This window comes from Melanotaenia boesemani, chromosome 9, assembly GCF_017639745.1.
Source record: "Melanotaenia boesemani isolate fMelBoe1 chromosome 9, fMelBoe1.pri, whole genome shotgun sequence".
NCBI lineage: Eukaryota > Metazoa > Chordata > Actinopteri > Atheriniformes > Melanotaeniidae > Melanotaenia > Melanotaenia boesemani.
Genome location: NC_055690.1, coordinates 29,061,072 through 29,077,102, shown reverse-complemented (window position 1 = coordinate 29,077,102; position 16,031 = coordinate 29,061,072). Strand labels below are relative to the sequence as shown.

The following is a 16,031-nucleotide window of genomic DNA, read 5'->3' as shown; positions in this document are numbered from 1 at the left end:
ACCACAAGTATGCAGATCATCCTGTTTACGCAAAGCCTCTGCTGACACCATCAGTCACATCTCCTGCTATTTCATAATGCCGGTGCACACAGTGCACAATTAGATTGTGTACCTTACAGAATGTATGAGGGTGTCAGGAGATTATCGCTGGGAAATCCTTCAAATAAATCATCCTGAGGATAATTACATCACATCATTGCCATTAAGCCTCTGACATTTCTTTTATTCTGTAATGCGAGTGTAATGAAATGCTAACATTAAATTCAACTTGCTTCTAACTCAGCTGATAATTGACTAAATGGGTAATTATGATTTAACTGGATGACTGGGAGCTCTGAGGGCTTAACTCTGACCTGCGCTTGATGATTGTACTTGTTAAAAGACATCTTGTGCTCTGCGGCGTGGCCTTCATTGAGCTGTCAGGAGCTTCAGGGGATGCAGCCCTCCTGCCCACATCCTCTATCCACGCGATCGATCACGCCACCGCCTCCTTCTACAGAAACTCAACCACCACAGCTCCTCCAATTACTGCTGATAGGCCACATCTTTCCATCAGAGTAGGTGTCAGAGCCATACGGCGCTTTTCAGAGCCAGGGACGGACAGACACAGAAGGGATAGTGGCGAGCTTGAAGTGGAAAGAGAGGCTAACAGAGAAAGAAAGAGGAACAGGGGATGTGTTGACAAGCGTGCACAACTGGTGAAACCCTCATGTCGACCTTTGCCAAGACGGATGTTGAACTTAGACCCGCATGTGCATTATTAATATTGACCACTTACATGAGAATAAAGGAGCATTTACTCACCAACTGACATTCCTGAATTAATCATAGAGCCAAACCTGCCAATTTTCATTGAAATGACAGACGTCCCCTGAATAACGAAGGCCATCAGCCCAGTCATTATCTAAGGCATTATGTGATGCACCATAAGCATTTCAGCAAAGTGGCCTGCATTTTTGCTTTTTTTTCTGTAAGGCATGTTCAACTTGCTGCAATGATTCCACACTGGTGATCATACAGTACATATCCTCATGGGCCATTTTTTTTTTATCACGCACAAGTGAGTCCAAGAGCTGGATGAGTGGAGATTGTCTGGGAAAGTCTAGGGAATTTATGCAGAGGAGTCAAGCAAAGGTCTCAAACACTAAGGGCGTAAATATTGTGTGTAAAACAGATTTTCCTGTTGGGATGAAAATCTGCATGTTTTCTTTATGTTTTCTTTATCTTTATCTTTATCTTTATCTAAAACCTTTTTTTGCCCTGGGCATGTAAACATAGTATGTTGACTGTATGTTGTTGTGCATGCACTTAAGAGTGTGTATGTTTTATAATTAGATCCTACACATAGTTTCCTAGTTGAGTCCAAATTGGAAAATTTTGTGTCTGCAAGACTCTTGCAGCTTCTCCTCCTAACTTTGTTAGATAGATAAAATACCATCAGGCAGCTGTCGAATAAAAAAAATGGATCCCAATTTCTTTAAGAAATATAAAAAAATAACTTTACATGCTGAGTGTTTGTTATCTGATTTCTACAAGACAGCATCCATATGAGGAATTTTCTGTTTTTGATCATCAATGTGTAAACTTGCAAATATAGCATGTGTGAAAATGAACACAGGTCCACCTCAGTTCTGGTGAGTCACATTAGCAGGTTTGAAGTTGATCGATTCCAGTGCGACCCAGTCTGGTTTCCCTCCATGTTCCATCCATCTTCAGACTTTATCCAATCATCTATCACTGTCAGATGCACAGACTGACATGGTCATAATGGTCAGCCCACGTTAGAGCTACCACAGCTCGCTGCACAGCATGAGCCTCTCCGAAAGTGTATGAAAGTGTGAGTGCACCCACGTACATGCACTTGTGTGATTATGTGTTTGGTGTCTGGCCACTGAGCAGAACATGATAGAATAGTGGGTGAACAGTGCTGGAGCCAGCTGCTGCTGTTTGGAGTTTCTGCTCCAACTGCATCAAGTCATGTAGGAGTTTATGGAAGCATTGCAAATTTCAATGTCACATCCAATTTCCAATGGGTAGGAAAGATCTACAGAATTTAATGTGAAATTAGCATCATCTCATCGAGACAAAAACAAATAGTTATTTGAAAACAGGTAGGTGTTGCATCACTGCTGCTAACTGCAATCACCAAATCACCATTACACACACACTACATGTCATTGTTCCTGCAAGGGGGGCATTTTGGCCTTAGTCCTTTTAATGACCTCCCACTGCTTTATAATGAGTTGAAAACTGGTCAGATAAAGCCATTCAGGACCGCTTTTAAAATGGATGAGAATAAAATAGAGCTTTAGTGTTCCCATTTTCCCCCTTTAGAGTGTAAAATAGGCTTTCAGATTTTCTTTTTTAAGCAGCCATTTTCTTTCTCACTGGAGGGGTTTTGGTTAACAATACTGCCAGCAAATCGCAGATAAAATGAATCCCAAACACCCAGTTTTACTGTGGCCTACAGTCAGCAGACATATTGTTACTGAGGTCTGCAAACTTAATCTCAATGACTTTATTGGAATCTTGTCATTTTAAAAATGATCACTATCTTTTTGCTCATCCTGTATCACACCTCCTATAGGCCATCTATTTATATTCAGTGGACTGACCGTTGCTACATAAAAGGCACATTATGGGTTAGCACTTTGGTTATATATTTAACCCCAGTGAGCAGTGGCACAGCATGCGATCCACTGCCTCCAATGTATGAGCCACTGATTATTGCTGCAGAGCATTTTCACATTGAAATGACCTGATGGAGACTTTTTGTTCCTTTTAAACTCTTCTCTGTTTTGAAGTTTGTCCCTGCAGTTTTTAATTTAGATTATTTTGTGAAATTTTATCTTTGTGTTATGTTGGTTGATTTAAATTTACTCAGATCTTCCTGATATTGGCACAGCTGTGTGTACAGTGAAGTGCAGCTTTAAAGTTTTGTCATCATAATCAAGTCAAAGCTCAAGCTAGCATTGGGTTTGTGGATATAGTGTATAGATATTTGGTATGTGTGTGTGTGTGTGTGTGTGTGTGTGTGTGTGTGTGTGTGTGTGTGTGTGTGTGTGTGTGTGTGTGTGTGGGTGTGTGTGTGTGTGTGTGTTCTACTAGGCTGCATCAAAGGCAGCTATGCAAATGCATCTGATGTGTCCTGAGCTTTTCTTCAGTTGCTTGAATTTCCATAAAAAGTAGATTTAGTCCATGTTAAATTTAGGATAACCTACATCCCAGCAATGCTTATCTTTGATTTGTCTGCCGTTTTCGCCTACAGCACAATAAAGAAAACAGCTGTTTTCTTCAAATGAGTGACCTTGCAGCTTGTTTTTCCTCGCTTGGCTACACAATTATCCTCCTGTGCTTTTCTCTTTTGTTGCTGTAATTTAGCACAGTGAAGCACGTTTTGAATTCTGCATCACAAGTCGAGTATCTGTGAGTCAGCTGGACCTATATGAAGGCTGTTCCCAATAGTTTTGAAATAATTATGTTCTCCCTTCATGACAACTCTATTGAATTTGGATTAAGCCAACAGCAAACTTGCAACAAAGGGTGCCCACTGGATGGCATCCTGTCAATAGGCTGTTAATGCGCCCAACCCTTTTATTTTTCCTTGCGTGGCATCAGCTGGTCCTTCTCCTACAACCAGAGTGGCTGCCCACAGGCAAGCACAACCAACACAGAGGCAGATGAGGCCCACAGAGGAAGTCTCATCAATAATGGAGAGCAGTAGCTGAGGGAGTCATGCAGAGGAATTGTGGAGGAATGAGAGAGAAGTGCAGCTGGTGTGTTTGTCTCATTGCCTCCAAATGGACATTTCGAAATGACGTTCCTCCCCAGAGGACACGCATAAGAGGAGGGCAGCTATTAATAGTGGTTTGACTGAATAAATGGTGAAGTTGCTGTTTCGCTGAGCGCCTGGCCATTTTTTTTTTTTTTTTTTTTTTTAGAACTTAATAGGACATTTTCTTGTCATCATTCCCCAGTGAGCAGGGCAAATAAAACTATTAATAATAATTTCTTTTCTTTGTTGTTCTCTAAGGTCATAGAGGTGGTTGACAAAAATGTAAAACAAATCTCATTTTTATCAAGCTGATATCAGCTTCATGGCTGCAATCACACTTCATGGCAGCAAAAAGCAAATATCTCTAACTTATCCAAGAAACAGTCACACACACTTATTATCTCCCCAGACAGCTGTCCAGATGCAAACAGAAAAATCTGTCACAGTCATAGGCATCGACAATAACCCACTGCCTGTTATATTACAGCAGCGTCTCCTCCCAGCTGCCATCCTGCTCATTCCCTTTCTTCAATGCCCCTCATTGTATCTGGAAGAGGAGGCTCATTCTTCTTCACATCTCTCGTGCTCTTGTTTCCCCAGAGGCTGGCCCTGAGGACGTGAAACTGCCGGGAGAGTTTGGATGTGACCCGTGACAGCATCCGCTGTATTTGACCACCTTGAGCTGCACACATCTCTGCTCCCCCAAACGGCACCAATTAGGGGTAGCTTCGAAACAAAGACTTGTGAGAGAATCCAACGGCACAGGAGGAAGGGAATACGCTGGAGGAGGGGCCTGTGTTTGCTGGGCCCAGCTCTGTTTGTGAGTATTGTTTTCTTCTCATTGTTGTGCGGGAACACAGTGCTACACAACTCAACCATGCTATGCATCCATGTAATTTTTGTACTCATAACTATAATGAGCAATGAATGGAAGAAATAGATTTCTTTGTAAAGAAGGGTGAGAATCTATCCAGATGTTTTTCCAGTATATAAGAGTAGTTTTGTTAATGGTGGTAACTGACAAGCTGCCCTTGACAAGTGCTGTGTTCTGCTTTTCCACTGTTATTTAAACCCCTTGTGAGCAAATGCACAGCAGCTATAGTTGTTACTTTTTTTCTACAGAAGTTTTTTTATACTCTGAGCATCAAAAACAACAATTAAAGGTAGAATCCTGATAGTGTTGGTGCCTCCACCTGCTATCTCTCACACTCTCAATCCCACTCAATCACAGCTGTCTTTCTTTTTTTTTTTTTTCTTCTTGTTTCTTGTCCATTAGATGTTACATTTTCACCAGAAAATCCAGCAGAGGAATTAGGCAGACGACAGGGGCAAAATGATCTGACAGATCCACTTACCTCTGCTGCCTACAATCCCCCCGGCCTCTGATATTATTAGAGACTGATATATACGTAGGCTCAGAGGAGGAGAGCGGGAGGCGGTTGGGGAAGGGAAGGTGTGAGAGCTCAAGAGCCAATGCTGCTGATGACAAAGCTGAAGAAATAATCTTAAGGTGTGGAAGCAGTAAATGATTAGATAGAGAGAAGGGGGAGAGAGAAAGAGTGAAATAGGTCGGGGTGGTAAATCGCTTGTAGGCTCTGTTTTCTCCTCACTACACCAAAGAAAATATTGAGATTTTCTTAGTGAGGCGAGGGTGAGATAGATCTAAACTTTATAGCTTCATATTGCCTTTTCCAAGGTGCAGACAATCATGGCTAAAACAAGACCAGTTACTGCACAGATCTATAGGAATTATATAAACCACAATACCCTGGGATATCAGCAAGGGTCGATAGCAAACACACTGCACCAAATATCAGTGCCTTATGTTATGATAAAGAGTTTCTATCCACAGTTAGAAAATGTTTTCAGAAAAGAATTATTTAGATACAGTTTTCGGCACTGATCTGTTTATTTAGAATATGTTCACGGTCACCACAGCTTGAATGCTAATGATTTTGATGATCACTGACATTTCCTTTAACCAAACCGGGAGACTGATGAAATGAATGAAGCCATAAAAATCAGAGCAGTCATGTGGTTTGAATCACAATGACTCTTCTTGTTCCATTTGAGATCAGAGATTTAACCTTTGTAACATCCCAACATTAGGTTTTAAAATAATGACATTCGGTCAAAAACATTCATGTAATAGCACTGAACAAAAAAAATCATGACAACACAGACTCACAGTACACGGCTTCCAAATGCTATCTCATGTGGGTTTGAGCATGAATGTACACTCTGGTTGTGCAGAAATATGCTGTAAAGGCTCCATGAGATTGAAATGCAGATAAAGCGGGATATGCCAGCTCTCAAATGTGCAAGAAAATGCATTGTTCCTCTGGTTTTTAACTCAGCAAGGCTTTCTACCCAGTGGAAGAAGAAGAAAAAGTGTCGCGGTCTAAATTATTGGTACCTCTGAAAGTGTATCTTAGAATATATTCAGGAAATATGGCAAATTTATTCTTTCATTATAATCTGATATTTTTCCAGATCTGCAGGTCCAATTGCATTCATCATTCATTTGATGGATTCACTGCTTCCCGTACCAGAGGCAGCAAAGCCTCCCCAAATCATGATGGAACCCCCACCATGTTTTAATGTAGGTAAACTGAAGCACCGGATCTCTACAGAACTTTATCTTAATTAAAAATGTCCACAGAAGATTATTCCAGAAATAATCTTGTCTCTAATGGTTTGTGCTTATATTAGTAATGCTTTTCTATGTTTTTCTTACAGTAGAAGTGTTCTCCTAGGCCTTAGCTTAGTGAAGTCAATATGCAGTGTATAGTTAAGGCTGAAACACACTAGTCCAGATTGCATCGGATCAGCCTGAACTACCAAAAATGCTACAGGAATTTCATAATCTTACAGTTTTTTGATGCCTTTTTAAAATTATTGTTACTTTTAAACTTTGGACTAGGGCTGCAACTACTGACTATTCTGATGGTTGATTAGTCACCGACTATTAAAACGACTAGTCGACCAATCGGATTATGTATCTCATGATTATTATAAATGGATCTTATTTCACTTTCAGCTTTGAAATTTTGCATAAGGTTGTTCAGTCTGACGTGCTTCCTCTTTAAATGTTCGAGCACTGCAGACGTACTTCTGTGGTACACAAGGTTCGCTTTACAAATCTCACATGTATTTAATTTATTTTGTAAGTTTAACGCGAAGTTATCCCAGACTTTTAACGTTTTCCGCCGCCGTTTTCTTCCCTAGTCCGCCACCACATTTTTCCCCTGGCGGATTTCACTGCTCATGCACAACTCTCAGCAGAGGTTAAAAAAGAAGACGATGTCTCACTCTATTTTTTCCCCCCTTTGTGGATGTGCATTGTGCAACTCTCAGCAGAGATAGGATTAGAAGACGATGTTTCACTCGGTAGTTTTTTTTTTTTTTTTTTTTTGCAGACAATAGTCGACGGCTAAATTCGTTGTTGACTATTTTTATTGTCGACTATTGTCAACAACGTCAACTAATCGTTGCAGCCCTACTTTGGACACTCATTTATTTTTGCTTATACAGGATTTGCTTTTTTGTATTAATTTCTGAAGATATAATAGATTAAATTCTGCAGATATAGATGGTGGATTGTGTTATTCTATTCTCAAAAGTCCAGTTTTCTAGTTCCATGAGAACTTTAGTTTAGTGGGCCAGAAAATCCTATGTTCCATATTGTAAGAGCCAGCAGTTATGTAACTGTTGAGATTTGCAGGTGCACATAAGTCTACTCATTGCCTGGTGCAAAAGGTTTTTCACAGAGGATTTTGCAGCAATTAACAGCAAAGGTTTACAGGTTTTGACAGGTTTACAAAACTCTATATAACAGCTCCGCTATATATCCAACATATTTTAAGCCTGTAGCAAAGAGAAGTAAATTAAATGCTCATGTTTGAGGATGTACTGTGTTTTATTGGACATGGTTACAGTATACTGCAACTATTATACTGCATTAAATGCTCCCTCCTGCAATATTAATGCAGACAGGCTCTCATGCGGCCGCTGCCAGGCTGTTTGCCCATGTTTGCCTCCAACATGTGAAAAAAGCCGGCTTTCCATAATGTCTTCATGATTGTAGTTTTATTTACAGTCTCTCAATCGAGCTTAGAGCAAAAAGCATATGTTACATAATAATTTAGGAAGCACTCCCAACTCTTTAAATGGGTGTGAGCTGAATTCTCACTGACTAATCAACATGGCAGCTTCTCATCATAAATTTAGTCGGCCTTGATTGCTGCCAGGATGAAATTAACTCTTTCCGTCTGCAGAGAGGTGTTGAAAGATGGCTGCCAGAAACCCCTTCCTCTGTCACACTTAGACACCAGCACTCCAACGCACACACACACACATACAGACACATGCACATGCATGTATATGTAGATGAGACTGGTCTGTTCCTTCTGGCTGTCTCTGTAGAGCTGTCACACATGCTGCGTCTTGGAGCACCGGGAGGCTGGGGTTGACTTGAATTAAACTGAGAGGATGTCCTTTCTAGATCTGCAGAGGGCCACGGAGACACATCCGCCCCCAGAGAGGGCCGGTCAAAAAGACAGGGGTTGAGAGATGAATGGAGAAAACGAGGGAAAGAAGGAAGGCTAGGGGAGGTGGAGAAGAGTGGAAGGTAATAATAACAAAAAAAGACAAAGGCAGGAAGAAATTGCCTTTGAGAGAGAGGGATGGAGGATGATGTGGAGAAGGAGGAGGACACTAGGGTAAGAAGGAGGGGTAGAAGATGAAATTGCATGATTGTGTGTGTGTGCTTGGCAGAAAATAAGAGAGAAGATGGGAGAGAGAGCTGAGAGAAACTCAACCCACGAAACATATAAAATATCCTTTGTTTTCCTTCAGCTCTGGCCAACACTGAATAAAAAGAAAAAAAAAATGTGTACAATTACAGGGTATCACTCAAGATTACTATGAATTTCTGCTTGATTTAATGAGACAACTAAGATGAGCCAATTCTGTATTTGTAGTCTGTCATTAGTTGGGAAGGTGTGTCCAGGCGGGTTTTTAGAAATTTGCCGTTTTTTAACATTTTTCTTTTGATTTGTTGATCAAGCAATGCAAGTATAGTAGGGATTTTATTAAATGCTACAGATCTAAAGATGTTGTGCAATGCTCTTGCATTGTGAATTAAATTGGGGTAAATTGATATGGAAATATTAAAGAAGGAGCATGAATAATGTACTGTCATCTAGCAGTAAATTTAAAGGTCTCATTGGCCATAGACCTGGGGCCAGATGCATAAAGCTGTGTGTAGTTTGCCGACTAAAGCTGTGTATGCATGAGGGCAGAAATTATGTGCATTGTTTTACTCAGCTTGTTAAAGTTGTGTATACACATGTACCTCAATCACTGTGAAACTCTACACGTGCACAATCCTGATTTTCTTCCATGTTGAATGAATGCAGACATTCTATTAATTTGTTTTTGAAAAAGGCAAAAGATTGTCCTACATGTTACGGGATTTTAGAGCAAGTCTTTACCTCTACTCAGTTCCTGTATCTAATTCTTGAGATTTGCAGTCTGGAAGTGGAGTATCAGGATTGTGGTAATGACTGAGTCATCATTTGTTGGTAATGGAGCACCATCTGCAAAACAGAGCTGTGCTTAAGGCTAGTTGCAATTGAAATAGAAGAAAGTACACTACTTGCATTTATCTACCTCTGTCTCTAAACATACACAATGCTCATACACAATACTGCGGTATATACATTTATGTATATACATATATACATTTATGTATATCCTGACCTATGAATGTAGAACATGTTTAGAATAGGCCATCATTTTCTCCTCTACCTCCAGGCATTTTTTTTTATTAACAGTAAGTGCATTTTCAATTTGGTTCTAGTGTCCTAGGTCTCTCCTTTGCCCTACATGATAAACTCGCAAGAGACCAAAGATTTTTGCAGAACAAGAAATTGGAACATAAATTATTAAATGAAGATTTGTCCCCCACCAAGTCTGATCGCAATAAAAGCACTGATTGTATTTTCTACATAATCCTGCAAACTAGGCAGTCCTTGAGGTTTCTGCCTCGATTTCAGCTTGATGATGTGGAGGGATTTTGTTACTCGCAGTACCTCACAGCATCCCCTCTGCCCTCTGTGGCACAAGCTCTTTGTTCCTTAATGACACAAACCTGCTATGCAGAAATTCTACAGTCTGTGTTTTCTCATTTCAATTTCAAGGCATTAGCTGCTGAATCATTTGCAGATTAATGATGCATTTCTAAGCATGACACACAATCATTGTACATGATTACTCACTAGGAGGGAATGTGCGCAGTTCAGAGATAATAACACACACATTTGGCAGTTTTAGGAACCCCTTAAATACATCAATATTTGCTTGGCTTTCCCACCTACACTACAATTACATTTGTGCCCCTTGGCAGTTTTGCTAGTGTTATTTCACACAAGCCAAATACACATACAAATGCTAAATCTAAAATACTGTAGTAAGAAATTGGCAATGAAATGTTTTGTGAGTATTTTTGCTAATCATTGCTTCATTGCTTTTACACCAAAGCAGACTGTTTGTTATTTGCATTTACGAATACTCATTGCTGGCATCATCCAAAATCTACTATATATCTATAGCCACTGAATATAGAGCAAAAGGAGCTTGCAACAGCTCGGGGCTTGTATGTAGCAAAATGTAGAGCCATGTATAAAGAAACAGCTCACTTAGATTTGGATAATGTCGTATTGTAGAGTTAGATGGAGTGAAAAGTGTTGTGCCGTGATGCAACTGTTTGCAACTTCATTCTTATCATGAGAAATGTCTTTTTTAGCGTTTGGCAACCTGATTTTGAATGTAAAACACCCACAGAGGACCGGTATGGCGCATTATAGTAACTAACACAACACAAGCACAATGCTTGAAGATAGAATGCTATATTATGAGGAAAAACTTATATTTGTCCAAAATGAGCACAGTAAAAATGAGCACTGTAAATGTCACATTACTAAAAGTTCAGCTTTTGAGCATATCCATTTCACCAAAACCATCATGACCCAAATAACAGCCTCAGTCTTTTCAGACATTTTAGGATTTATCCATGAGCCAGCTGGCTACAACACTGTATGGTACCTGAACACAGTGAGCCTTTCCAAGATTAGATAGCTAGGACTGCAAGACACAGCATGGTTCTGGGGAATTGTGACAGTTGGTGTTAAGTTGTCTGATGAAACTCACACACAAACAGGCAACATGCAGCCATAAGAGCACACAAAAGAAGAAGAACATGAACACAGGCACAAATAAAAACATGCTTGCATGCACAGACAAATCAGGGGATCCCAGAGGCTTTTAAAGAGCTTAAATCACCCTGAAGCCCATCAGACCACATTAGTGTTTGAATTTGTGTATGTATGTGTGTGTGTGTTATCATACAGACCAAGCCAAGCACAGCTAGCACCAGTTAACAAGGTGACATCTTTAACTAAAGCACAACCCCTACCAGATTTTCACCATCTCTGTCAGAAAGCAAAGCGAGATGTGCCAAGGGATGTGTGTCTCACCCTGCAGCTATACAGCCTCAAACACACACCCCTCCAAGGCAGCCTTCCTGCTCTGTTCTCTACTTGCTCTCTAGCCTAACACAATGCCACTGTGAATGCTGTTTAGTGTGCTGCAACACTGAAACTGGCAGGTTGATGGTACAATTCAGTCTGACTCAAAGTACCTTCTCAGAGCAACTCCTGAAATGGTTCCCTCTGCGTGCTAAATTATGTCTTTATTTTCCAACGGGCATCCAGTTTTCACTTTATGTCTGTGCTACAGAACAGCTGCAAAAGGGGAAAATCAGATCCAAAAATTAAATATATTTTTGTTTTTATTTGTCTCTCATTTGTCCCTTTAGTACATGCTCTGCCTGCAGGGAGAAGTTGCTTTAAGTTTTATGTTTTTTCATATGTATATGTTTTCACCTGGTTGCTTTGTTTTAAGCATTTTGAGTTACTAAGTTACTAAGGGCTATATAAATAAAGTTTGGTTTGATTTGATTAAAGAGATTTATGCATATGCTTGATTAGCAAGTTCTCTTTACTAAAAAAATATCTGTCAATAATTTGCAAAATATCCCAAACACACAACTAAATTCTGTTTATTTTTTAAAGCCAAACCAACTTAGTCACTCTATTCCATGGCAAAGTCAAAGCTAAGAGCTGTGTTTCCATGGTAACAATCAACGGCACCTTCTGACCAGTGGCTCTTTATTACAGAAAAGAAAAAACATACCTCATGATTTGTAGTTTTCTTACAACACTGATTTGGAAGCAAACACTTTGTAAAAAGTGTTTCCTGGTGGAAAAATATGACAATTCTTAAGTCACTTTCTCTTTCATCAGCTGACTAATGAGTTGGTACCGTTGAACTCCACCAAACCACATTAGAAAGGCTGAGATTTTCTCTGCCTGGATTTTTTTATTATTATTTTTTTTTTAATAAGTGGATTTTCCCTGAAAAAGTTTTTTCTGGGAATCAGAAACCATTTTTATCTTGAACGAGCTGACCACATTATGAGTTTGAGTGATCAGGTGTGTTTTTTCAGTTTGAAAGGAGTCTTGATTTGCCCAGAATTCATGGCGGCTTTTTGTTAAATCAGCTTCTGATCTCCAATTTTTCTAGGCCAATCAGCAACACTTTTGTGTCTGCGATGGTAGCTGTTGGTAGCTGCTGCTGATCTTAGTCTCTGCACATTTCAAAGTATTCCTGCAAAACAAACAAAGATGAATGATTATTATTATCATTATTTTTCCACTTTTGTAAAAAATTGCTTTTCAGCCTCTTACACAAAGACCAAAACAAAAGATTAATATTTGTTTTCTGATTTTATCTCAGTACATGGTCAGAGCAGTGAGACTGATAATGAACAGCAACATTTGAGTGTTCTGAGCTCGCCAACCGTATCAAAACTAACAAATTCAGACACACTCATCTGGTTTGTAAAGTGGTTAAGGTATAGAGAAAGTCAAGCGCATGCACACATAGAACAAAAGCAATTTGCAAAGGGAAGCTGCATGAAGCAGCCTCCTTATGTAGGATTACCATCTGAATTTGGGGATGTGCTGTATGTTTGAGTGTGCTCAGACTTCTCTGTTCTGCCTCAACTCAGAGCTGCATAAAAATCTATCAGTGTCAGACCGAATTGGAAGAGCAGCTAATCAATAGCGAGTCGATGAAAATCATCTCTGATGCTCAACCAGAGGTTATTCCATAATGCAACAACATTAGTGTGAGAAAGGTTCATTGCTTTGCCAACTGGCATCTCTAAAAGCTCTTGACAAATTGGTCAAGAGAAGGCAAGGAAGCACAACCTATTCAAAATTGCATTAGTTGTTGGTGTGTAAATATAATAAATAAATAAATTAAAAGATGTGAGTTTTTGCTGAAATGCTCATTAAAATGTTGATTATGTTGCCATTAGAACTTCTCATGTTTTAGATATTTTCTTTTCCGTGTTGAGGCATTTTGGGACAAAGACTGATGAGTTAAAACTGGAAATTAAGCAGTATGAGAAACATGATGGAAACGCAATAGATAATTCACTAAAATGAAAAATCTTTCAAACAATGGAGGGACTATGATGCAGCCTATTATGCTAGTAAACATTTGGCATTATTACATAATTACTACAAGATAAATGACTGAGTAAAGCCCAATGACCTTTCTGCTTGCTTAATGGTTATTTTACATCCATCCAACTAGGGATCCTTTTAAAGGGCAAGAGGCTAGAGGGGTCAGTCATACTTTAGTCAATGCATTCATCAAGCTGGTAATGATTTGTCAGCTCTGAGTGGTCATTAGAATTCACCAGCTTTAATAACTTGCTATGATCTTCAACTCAGTACCAAGAAAATTATATTTTTTAGAAAACCGGATTTCACATATGAACCTAATCATCAACACAGCTGTGCATTAGCATAAGTGTGTGAGATGCTTCATTCATTACTTTTTCATCTGAATAGTTTGAGGAAATAAGAAGGCACCTGCTCTGACCAGTAATAAGATGCAGCTCTGTTAACACCTTATTGTGGCCAGTTCCCATCCATAACCTTCCATATAACTTTGTCACTTTCCAACCCTCCCATTGCCCAGACTTTCCAGCTGGATGGCCTAATTGGAACCATTTCCACTCATAATGCAGCAGCCCCAAGGGAGCTCATTATAGAAACTATGTCGACCCACCTCAGCCATTCTTTGGCCACCCCCTCGTCAAGGTCCCATGGTTCAGTCCAGTGACAAATACAGTGGGGTTTCCTTCATCCTACAGGCTATTGATCACCATTAGGAATGAGAAAAGTCATGCTAGCTGTGATGCATGGCTGCTTTAGTGTGTGTGTCTGTGTCACTATGGCCCGTATATTGGGAGCTACAGAGATGACTCACTTTTCACCCGATAAAACTGAACTAAAAGGAATATTATAACGGTCGTTGCAGTTGTGGATGGAAGATTAACTCACTGAGGGTTAAAGAAAAGAATTTTCTTGGCTACATACACCCTGATATAAACCATCCATCCATTTTCTATATATTGTGTTATACCAGTTCAGGTAAGAGTTTGAGAATCTACTCCATCACCACACCCGCATTTTATGTGGACTTTTGTTGGTCTCCGTAGTACAAAGACAAGGTTATTCATATGCACCAAGATGAAGGAATTTATATGTACTATGACAAAGCTTTTAATTGACTCCCCCATCACATTGTTTCCAAGGATGCAGCTCTGTATTTCCAACAGATCAGGCTATGCACAACCACATATCACAATCCATATTTCTGTAAAAAAAAAAAAACTTAGCTATCATGAGCAAGGTAGCACACAGATAGTGAGAACATGTCTGTTGCATTTGACTCATGAAGTTTGTTTCCTATTATTTATTGGTTGATAAAGCAGAGCACATCTTCACGGATGCCTGCACAGCATATATGTATCTGAAACTTGCTTGTGGATTTGGTGATGCCGTTGTGGGTGAAGGCACGCCAGCTGTCACCACCATTCTCTTTATCTCAGCAAAGTCATTGCTCGGTTGAGTCAGTGACACCTCTGCAGTGAGCAGACACACAGTCGCTGTGTCAACACTGTTCTGTTGGTGTCATCTTTCTCTGCCCTAGGGTGCTCTTTGAATGTGACTACATTTCTGAATACAAGCAGAGTCGAAGGACAAATAATAATAGCAAGTGATAAGCAATGATTTGAGATGCCAGCACAGAGCAGATTATAAAGGATGGGGTTGAAATGTCAAAGGTGGCTTGTTTTTTACAGTTTAGATGAACACTATGCTAAGTTGCTGCTTTGTTAAGCATTTATCATCTCTAATCATCTGACATTTTATAAGAGAATAGTGCTTTATTATGGTTTTCAAGAAATACCATTTGTGTGGAAGGGATTGACAAAATTATTAAACTAATGTGCAATTCCTGTTCCAAAAAAGCTGGGAAGCTGTGTAAAATACACTGATTTGCCACATAGAAAACTAACATGTTGTACATAATACAAGCTAGAAATCCTATCACATGTTTAAAATGAGACATTTCTTTATTTTATGTTTAACATAAGCTCATTTTGAATTTGATGCCAGCAAAATCACTTGTTTCAAAGTCTGCAAACCTGATTGTTTGGGAGTGTACTTATACCTATGGAACTAGCAACTTCAACATATGGAAAAGGATCATCAAGCTGAAGGATAAATACAGATTTTAGAGCAGTATGTGCTCCTATCCTGATGATGATATTGTCAGGAAAGACCTTATATTTCAGCAAAACAATGCTAAACAGTATACTTTGTCTTTTACAAAAGAATTGCTTCATAGTAGCAAAATGAACAAATATTTTTCATGAAATAGTCTCACTTTAAACATTTGAAATGTTTTCCATGTTCTACTGTAAATAAAATATTGGTATATGACATCTACAAACCAATGCATATTGCTGTTAGTCACATTTTTACATAGTATCCCGGACTTTCTGGAAGTGGGATTGTATTACAGCTACCAAAAATCCATTTATATTAAATATAAAGAATAACTTGGTATGATTTTTTTTGCAATATATCTTCTTCTTTTTTTACATCAGTGGAAGAGCTGAACTGTATGGTGGTTATTCATAAGATACTACATAAGGCCTTAACAACTTGATTGATTCAAATATGTAGCAAAGAGGGGAAATAATAATAATAATAATAATAATAATAATAATAATAATAATAATAAAGCCACTCATTATAAAAAACTATTA

The 16,031-nt window shown here is 39.1% G+C and overlaps 1 protein-coding gene across 3 annotated transcripts in view; it reads left to right on the top strand.

Moving 5' to 3' along the window:
- Nucleotides 1–16,031, top strand: part of b3gat1a (beta-1,3-glucuronyltransferase 1 (glucuronosyltransferase P) a) — an 85,930-nt gene that overhangs the window by 33,016 nt on the left and 36,883 nt on the right. For all 3 annotated transcript variants that reach the window (XM_041995748.1, XM_041995747.1, XM_041995749.1), the window contains exon 2: nt 4,376–4,595. The gene's annotated coding sequence lies outside the window, so the exon portion shown is untranslated. The remainder of the gene's footprint in view (nt 1–4,375; nt 4,596–16,031) is intronic.